This window comes from Mesoplodon mirus (assembly GCF_964341445.2).
Source record: "Mesoplodon mirus genome assembly, chromosome: 3".
NCBI lineage: Eukaryota > Metazoa > Chordata > Mammalia > Artiodactyla > Ziphiidae > Mesoplodon > Mesoplodon mirus.
In genome coordinates, this window is record NC_138978.1 from 153,382,322 (window position 1) to 153,392,249 (window position 9,928).

A 9,928-nucleotide genomic window follows, 5' to 3' on the forward strand; every position below is an offset into this window, starting at 1 on the left:
GGAAGCACAGAGTAAGAGCACCCACTCAAATGCGTTGGAGATCCAGAAGGCTTCTGGGAAGAAAGACCTTTAGCCTGTGACATAAAGGATGCCTAGGAATTGGAGAGAAAATGAGGAAGAGGAACAACAAATATGAGGGCTTGATTCAGGATAACGCAGCCCAGGACAGCAGAACAGGAGAAATGACCCCAGAGACTTTGTCCCTTGGAGATGAAACTCAATGTCAATATACTGTCTCTAGCCACATGGGGTGAACATCTCCCAAACAACAATACTAGGATCATTTGACCCTGATTAAAAATAATTTTTTTTAACAAAGGCAAAATCATGGTTCTCATTCAGATATGAAATGAACATGTGTTAAAATTTTTACTTATTAAAGATTAAATAAGATCATTAATCAATGGGGGAGCTGAGCAGTTACAACTAGCTCATAAGAGAATCCAAAGGACAGTCATATTGATAGATTTGGAATATTGAAATGATTGTGCAAATGGAGGCAAACTGGTTTTTGGAGGCAGGGGAAGGGAGGAAATTGAACTGATAGTCTTTTGACATAATTTGCATGTCTACAGGCAAGAATTGCTTTGCATTGCTATCAATTGACTACTATTTATAGAATTGTGAAATAGCTCAAAGACACTGAAAAACTGTAACTAGATAACCCGAAGCATGTCTTCTAGACAACGTACAGGCATACTTCATTTTATTGCTCTTTGCTTTATTGGGCTTCACAGATATTTTTCACAAATTGAAGGTTTGTGGCATCCTTGCATTGGGCAAGTCTGTAGGTGCCATTTTTCCAACAGATTTTCTCACTCTGTATCTCTGTGTCACATTTTGATGGTAATTCTTGCAATATATCAAAATTTCATTGTTATTATATTTGTTATGGTGATCTGTGATTAGTGATCTTTGATCTTTGATGTTACTATTGTAATTGTTTTGGGGTGCCATGAAATGTGCCCACATAAGATGGCAAACTTCATCAATAAATGTTGTATGTGTTCTGCTGATCCACTGACAAGCCCTCTCCTCAGGCCTCCCTATTCCCTGAGACACAACAATATTGAAATTAGGCCAGTTAGGAACCCTACAATGGTCTATAAGTGCTCAAGTGAAAGGAAGAGTCACACATCTCTCACTTTAAATCAAAAGCTAGATATGACTAAGCTCAGCGAGGAAGGCAAAAGCCAAGACGGACCAAAAGTTAGACACCATGCACCAACCAGTTAGCCAAGTTGTGGATGCAAAGGAAAAGTTGTTGAAGGAAATTAAAAGTGCTACTTCAGGGCTTCCCTGGTGGCGCAGTGGTTGAGAGTCCGCCTGCCGATGCAGGGGACACGGGTTCGTGCACCGGTCTGGGAAGATCCCACATGCCGCTGAGCCTGCGCGTCCGGAGCCTGCACGTCCAGAGCCTGCGCGTCCGGAGCCTGTGCTCCGCAACGGGAAAGGCCGCAGTGGTGAGAGTCCCGCGTACCGCAAAAAAAAAAAAAAAAAAAAAAAAAGTGCTACTTCAGTGGACACACGAATGACAAGAAAGAGAAACAGCATTATATTGATATGGAGAAAGTGTTAGTGGTCTGGATAGAGGATCAAACCAGCCACAACATTCCCTTCAGCCAAAGACTAATCCAGAGCAAGGCCCCAACTCTCTTCAGTTCTATGAAGGTCAAGAGAGGTGAGGAAGCTGCAGAAGAAAAGTTTGAAGCTGGCAGAGGTTGATTCATGAGATTTCAGGAAATAAGTTGTCTCCATGACATAAAAGTGCAAGGTGAAGCAGCAAGTGCTGATGTAGAAGCTACAGCAAGTTATCCAGAAGTCTAGCTAAGATAATGAAGGTGGCTAAACACTAAACAACAGATTTTCAATGTTGGCAAAATAGCCTTCTATTGGAAGAAGATGCCATCTAGGACTTTCATAGCTGGAGAGGAGTAGTCAATGCTTGGCTTCAAAGCTTCAAAGGACAGGCTGACTCTCTTGTGAGGGGCTGATGCAGCTGGTGACTTGACGTTGAAGCCGATGTTCATTTACCATTCTGAAAATCCTAGAGCCCTTCAGAATTATGTTAAATCTACTCTGCCTATACTCTATAAATGGAACAACAAAGCCTAGGTGACAGCACATCTGTTTACAACATGGTTTACTGAATATTTTAAACCCACAGTTGAGGCCTACTGCTCAGAAAAAAAAAAAGACTTCTTTCAAAATATTACTGTTCATTGGCAATGCACCTGGTCACCCAAGAGCTCTGATGGAGATGTACAATGAGATTAATATTGTTTTCATCCCTGCTAACACAGCATCCTTTCTGTAGCCCATGGACCAAGGAGTAATTTCAACTTTCAAGTCTTATCAATATTTAAGAAATGCATTTCATGAGGCTATAGCTGCCATAAATAGTGATTCCTCTGATGGATCTGGGCAAAGTGAACTGAAAACCTTCTGGAAAGTGTTCACCATTCTAGATGACATTAACATTCATGATTCATGGAAAGAGTTAAAAATATGAACGTTAACACGAGTTTGGAAGAGGTTAATTCCAACCCTCCTGGAATACTTAGAGGGGTTCAAGACTTCAGTGGAGGAAGTAACTGCAGATATGGTAGAAATAGCAAGAAAACTAGAATTAGAAGTGGAGCCTGAAGATGTGACAGAATTGCTGCAATCTCATGATAAAACTTTAACAGATGAGGAGTTGCTTCGTATGGATGAGCAAAGAAAGTGGTTTTTTGAGACAGAATCTACTCTTGGTGAAGATGGTTTGAAGATTGTTGAAATGACAGCATAGGATTTGTAATATTAAATAAACAGTTGATAAAGCAGTGATGAAACTGATCAGGACCCTGCAGGGCCTTCTCAGGGACAGACCCCGCCCCTCCCCTGTTTCCCTGGCCTCTTGTAGGCCTTGCTCGAGTTCCAAAGAACAAATTTAATCAGAGAAGTGAGGAAATACAGAAACAAAGGAAAGCAGTCAAGTAAGACACAATAATAATAGTTTAGCCATAAAACTAAGTGAAGGACTTTTAGTTCCTCCTCAAGGTCTATAGATAATATCCTGAGTCTATCTTTGAGTTGTTTTGTAGATACTAAAACCCCCACCAGGTGGGAAAAGTTAACAGCATGCTGACCACCAGGAAGACCCCAGGCCACTTAGAACCAAAAGGTTGATAATTGAGATTCCAGACACATCACCCTGTTACCTCACCACCAACCAATCAGAAGGATGTACACAGATGATTATGTACCCTGTGACCCTCTCCCTCGTCTCGCCTTTAAAATTTCTTCCCTGGAAGCCATTGAGGAGTTTGAGTCTTTTGAGCATGAGCTGCTCGTTCTCCTTGCTGGGCCCTGCAGTAAGCTCTGTACTTTCCCTCACCACAGCCTGGTGTCAGTAGATTGGCTTTACTGCACATCAGGTGAGCAGACCCAAGTTTGCTTCAGTAGTAGTGACAAGGTTTGAGAGGACTGACTTCGAGTTTGAAAGAAGTTCTACTGTATGTAAAAATGCTATCGAACATCGTTGCATGCTACAAAGAAATTGCTTGTGAAAGAAAGAGTCACATGATGCAACAAACTTCCTTGCTCTCTTAGTTTAAGAACTGCACAGCCACCCCAACCTTCAGCAACCTCCACCCTGATCAGATCAGTCAGCAGCCATCACCATCCACCAGCAGCAAGATACTCCACTAGCAAAAAGATGAGGACTCAGGGCTTCCCTGGTGGCGCAGTGGTTGAGAGTCTGCCTGCCGATGCAGGGGACACGGGTTCGTGCCCCGGTCCGGGAAGATCCCACATGCCACGGAGCGGCTGGGCCCGTGAGCCATGGCCGCTGAGCCTGAGCGTCCGGAGCCTGTGCTCCGCAACGGGAGAGGCCACAACAGTGAGAGGCCCACGTAACGCAAAAAAAAAAAAAAAAGATGACTCATTGAAGGCTCAGATAATAGCACTTTTTAGCAACAAGGTATGTTTTAGACATAATGCTGCTGCATACTTAATAGACTACAGTATAGTGTAAACATAATTTCTATATGTGCTGGGAAACCAAATAATTTGTGACTTGCATTATTGCTATAATCATTTTAATGCAGTGGTCTGGAAATGAACCCAGACTATTTCCCAGGTATGCCTGTATATTTTTCCCCTGAATTTTTTCCCTACCACCTGTTAAATTTCTTTCTTTTTTCTCTCTAGTTGAGGGCCACTGGTGATTTATGTATCCAACTCCTCTGTGCACAGGTGACAAGTTAAGCAATCCTAAATAAATATTAAAGGTTTAAATAGTAATGAGCGTAGGACAAATAAAATATAACAACTGTATTTACAACATTTAAATGAAATTGAAGGGCTTCTCTGGTGACTCAGTGGTTAAGAATCCGCCTGCCAATGCAGGGGACATGTGTTCGAGCCCTGGTCCAGGAAGATCCCACATGCCACGGAGCAGCTAAGCCCGTGCGCCACAACTACAGAGCCTGCGCTCTAGAGCCTGTGAGCCACAACTACTGAGCCAATGTGTCACAACTACTGAAGCCCATGCGCCTAGAGCCCATGCTCCGCAACAAGAGAAGCCACCGCAATGAGAAGCCTGCACACCGCAAGTAAGAGTAGCCCCTGCTCACCGCAACTAGAGGAAGCCCGCGCACAACAATGAAGACCAAACACAGCCAAAGATAAATAAATAAATAAAAATTTTTTAAAAAGGTAACTATCCTTTAAAATAAATAAATAAATGAATAAAATTGGAGATGACATCTGAAGAGATTTGCTCCCTGTGTGTATTTCTGCCGCCCTCCCCCCATCCTCATCAACCAGACTACTGTTCCTTTCAACAGTATTGTTACCAGGGCTTTATGAAGCAACTTCACTGCTGATTTATGGGAATCCCTAATTTACGACAGGCAAGCTGACCCAGATGTTGAATTACAGGAACAAGAAAAGTAGCTTAGGTTCACACTCTTAAATGGGGAAATAACAATGAGAAATTCATATCACAGATAGAGTCATAGTAAGTTCTTTTTTGGATTGAAATGAGGGTGAGGCCTTAATTGGGATGAAGACTAGAAAAGGAGTAGCCATTCACTCCATCAATCCTTCAAGCAGGAATTTTTAGTGCTAAGCACACGTGCTAGGTACCTGTTAGGCAAGTAGGGATATATGGATAAATAAGACACAATTCCCTAAGACCCCGCTGTATAGCACAGATAATTCTGCTCAATACTCTATAATGACCTATATGGGAAAAGAATCTAAAAAAAAAAAAAAGAGTGGATATATGTATATATATAACTGATTCACTTTGCTGTACACCTGAGACTAACACAACATTGTAAATCAACTCGACTCCAATAAAAATTTTAAAAAACAACAAAAAACAAACAAACAAAAACCACAATACCTGTCCTGTAATTGCTTACATTCTAAGGAGGAATATTCCCTGTTCCGACCAGACGGAGAAAATCATTAGATTTTCTCTGCTCCAAATGAGATAGGTCTGGAGGTAAGTTTTCAGAAATTGTATGACAAGGCGCCCTTTAAGGTGCTGTGGGGCGAGGGGGGGTCTTTCCCTTGCTGGCCCTGCTCCCCTCCCCACACGTGCAATGGGTACTTCACTACTAATTGTTTGAACAATAGCTAATTAGTAAATTCATAATAATAACTATTAATAATCCATTATTTTATTATTTTTAAATAAATATTTTATTACTTCATAAATATGTTGGTATATTACAGCAATAAATTAAATAAATTATTTTATCATTTATTTTTATTAATCAATATATTGGTTTACTGCAATATTTAATGACGATGAATTAAAATAAGTAATTAATTACTAATAAAGTTTCATAATGATTAATCAAAATAATTTGCAAATGTGCTGCAACAGCTCAAGAACTGCCGCGGGGAACATTCATTGGTTCTTTCCACTCTTAAGCCTCAGGACGCTGGTCACTACTTGTGGCTCTTGAACTCTTGCTTTCTCAATTTCAAAAAGGACTGCCTGGCAAATTGAGCCTTCTGTAGGTTTGTGACATTTCGCAAGGTACTTTTTGGTCTTGCTGCCAGCCTAGAGGAAAGACTGCGAGGAAGCTTGGTGAACCTGGGATGCTCAGGAAATAGTCCTGCTTTCCAGGTCCCAGCACCATCCAAGAAAGAGTTCCTCTGGGATTTAGAAGCGCAGGGGGTGGATTCAGAGCAGAGCAGAAGTACCACCCTGCACAAGGTGATGGAGAACTCAAACTGGTTCAAGAAGACTCTTGATTAATGAATGGATAGATAACAGTGGGTTATTAAGGGAAATCAGGGAAGTTCCAAGTACACCTCAGGCCTTTCAGGATGGTGTCTTAGAGTGCAAACACTGGACTCTCCCTCACGCTTCCCCTCTGTGTCGTGGTTGGAATTCTGGGCTAGTGACCTTTGGTCTGATCTGCAATGACATTTCTGATCTCTTAAGAATACCATACCAGAAAAGGTCATGCTAGAACACCCAAAAGAGCAGGTGAGCTGTCCCTAGGGACAGAGCGTGCCCTGAACACAGCCCCAGATTGGGGCACAAATTCAAGCACGACACGCCAAGCGCACCTGCATCTGCTAACTGCAGACTTTCAGTGTGCGTCGTGCTGATGGTGATGATGTCCATGGCGACAGTCGTAACCACATGTACCTCCTTTGCCCCAGATATTTGGGGAGGAACAATTTCATCAAGGTGGTCAGTTTCCAAATGGGTAATCCAGGAAATTTCCCTTGACTCCAAGCATAGAGGGGTTTCCAGAGACTAGCCTTGGCTAGCTCCACTCTCATGCCTGCAGATGTGTGGTGTTGTTAGGGGAGCTTCCAAATAGCATACCCTCCTGGGGCTTCAGCATAACTTCCCAGGAGCAGGGATGGTTTAGGTTCAGAGCTCAAGGACCCCCATCACCCTCTTCCCTTCCCCCTTCCCACTTCCTTCTCTCCTTTCTCTCCTTCCTCCTCTCCACTGTTTCTCCTTTCCACTTCCCTGGCTTTCGGTTACGAGCCTTCCTGCTGTGGCATGGATGACACTGCCAGGACTTCCTGGACATCCAGGAGGGAAGACACATCAGTGAGATTGGGGCTACCCCTTTTCTTCTAGCTCCTTCTACGGCAGAACCCACAGCCCTGGTGAGTACAGCCGGACCGTGGAAACCCTAGCATTGATGGGAAAGAAGAGAGGGGCTTTTGAGTCTCTCGCTTTCCTGTCCGTTAGAGTCATCATTCTCAACCAAGGTTTGAGGCCAAAACTGGGGCCTGATTCAGTGATGGAAACCCCAGGCTTCAAGGCTGAGGTGGTGCAATACGGGGCAAGATTGCGGACAGGAAGTGGTGTGGCTGCATGGGTGTGAAGGAAGGGCTTCCTCCCTCTCTGACACTTTCTATTCTAAAGGGGCCTTTCTCAGCTTGCCTCCCTTCCTCCCAGCCCAACAAACAGTCACTCTCAGATTTAATTCAGATACCCAGCCCAATGTCTGGCACACAGCAGCAGTGTGAATACAGCCAATCAAATCTAGTCTCCAGAACTAGTCTACTTTACTTGTACCTCCGGGAACAAAATAATCATTTCTCCGATTTATATGGAATTTCTACTTTTTCAGAGTAGCAGCTGGGGAGCTGAGACAGCCCTCAATGTACTGGGATCTGGATAAAGATGTTTTTAGCAACAAGTTTCATGAACATTTGGTTTTCAGAACTCTGGTCACCTCTCCAGTTGTCTTGGAGGGGACTTGTCCCCGTCACCATGACTCACTACCCTGGACTACCCTAGTTTTGGTTCCCTAACTCCAAATTTACTGTTGACATAAAAAATGGGGGCCTAACCCTCCCTAAATGTGAGCTCAACCTCAGTGAACACACAGCTTAGGGAGGAAGCCCCTGTGCCCAGCAGATACTTTGAATAAATTTCTTGATAGCGGATAAGGCAGCTGGCACATTGGAGCCAAGTGGCTGGGTCGGGGGATATCTAGGAGACAAAACTGAAGGATTTGGAGGAATCAAATATGATGTGTTGGTTTCTGACCAGATGGATGATGGAGCCCTTTATTAAACAGGGAAAAACAGATTGAGAAGCAGGTTGGAAGGGAAGATGATGAGATCACGGGTATGGTTTTGAACTTGAGTGGGAAACGTTTGTGAGACGGCCTTTCAGAGACACGTGATGGGCAGCTGAAAACACAAGTCTGCCCTCTGAAGGGAGAGCGGGGCTCTGGGTACCGATGTGGGAGTTGTCTTATAGGGATAGGTGGTGACTGAGGCCCCAAGAAGAGGAGCCCCTTTATACTGAGAAGCAGGTAGAGAGGGTAGAAGCAACACCAAAGCCAGTGTCACAGGCTGTTAGGAAGTAAAGGAAGATAAAGCCTGAGACATGCCCATTAGATTTAGCAAAAAAGTGCCTCCTGGTGACCTCCAAGGGGGCAGTTTCGATGAGGTGGCGGGAGCAAAAGCTAGGCTGTCTTATGGCAGAGGCTGACAGATGTTCACCTAAGCTCTCTCCTCCAGCTCCTGGGCACAGGGCTGAGTTTCATTTCCCAGCCTCCCCTGTGTCTGGGTGAGGCCACGCGTTTGAGGTCTGGCACAAGGACTGAGCGTGGGAAAGGATGCACTCTCACCTCCAGGATACAGCCCTTCCCCACCATCCTCCAGGGACCCTTCCTCCAAGTCGCCCAGTCAGGGTAGAGGATCTAGGGGGACTCCAAGGCCTCGGGGGCCCAGAGCAGCTACATGGAAGGAAACTGGTCTCTGGGTTGTTACATGGCGCCAGGGGCCTCTGGCCAGTGGGGCTGGTGGGCACAGACTCCCTGGGGTCAGCAGCGGAGTGGGTGAACAACCAGCTGGACAGCAGTTACCATAGGGGTCGGAGCAGATCAGCGGTCAGACAGCGAGAGGGGTCTGTAGGCCAGAGCCTGGAAGTACTGCAGGGCCAGGTGAGCCTCAGCCAGAGTGTAAAATGCTCCCTTCTGGAAAGCGCTGGAGTTGAAAGACAGCAGCAGCAAAATGCCTGCTGGTACAAGACGCATACTTCACGTGTCCATGCTCTCCTCAGCTACATAGGCCCCTGGGGCCCTGGCTCTGAGTCCATCCTTCACAGATGGGCCACTCGCCTGGACTGTGCAGCCCTGGCAGCCTGGTGAGGTGCTGACAGAAGGTCACACCACATTTAGAAACCAGCTGAGCAGGACCCTGGCACGGCGCAGCCTGACTCTATCAACTACAGTGGATCAGCAGTCAGATCCCTGGGGTCTGCTTCTGGTTCTGCTTCTAACTCACAGGTGACCGTGAGCAATCCCCTCCCCCTTGCCACACCCTTCAACTACAAAGTGAAGGGATGAGGCTGGATGATTTTAAAGTCTCTTGTGCTGGGAATTCCCTGGGAGTCCAGTGGTTAGGACTCCACGCTTTCATTGCCAAGGGCCTGGGTTCAATCCCTGGTCAGAGAACTAAGATGCCACAAGCTGCGTGGCTAGATAATTCCACCTTCCCCCTGAAAGAGCTGTATTCAGGAAGCTTTGGCCTGGTCCTGCCAGCAGGCACAGGCCCTGTCTAACAGCAGCCTTCCGGCGCCTCTGACCAGGGAAATCTTGCCACCATCAGCCTGCGTGAGTTAGAAGACAGCAGGCCAGCCTCCAGTAAGCAGGGGAAGAAAGAGAGAAAAGAGGAAAAACAAGAGGAGGCTTGTGGGGATTAGCCAGTATGAATCCTGGCATGAGGTCAGCAAGTTCTTCACCCCTGGGAAGAGCTGCTTTCTATTTCTTTTCTCTTTTTTAACCATTTACATTTACAACAAAGCACTTTCCCTGCTGTTCCCATTTCTTGTTCCCTTTATGATAGGCTGGCTGCACTTTCCACAACTCCCTTGTTCCAGGAAGAAAGAGATTTGGGAGGGGATGGGATGTGTTCTCCCATTTTGCTTTTCTTGCTG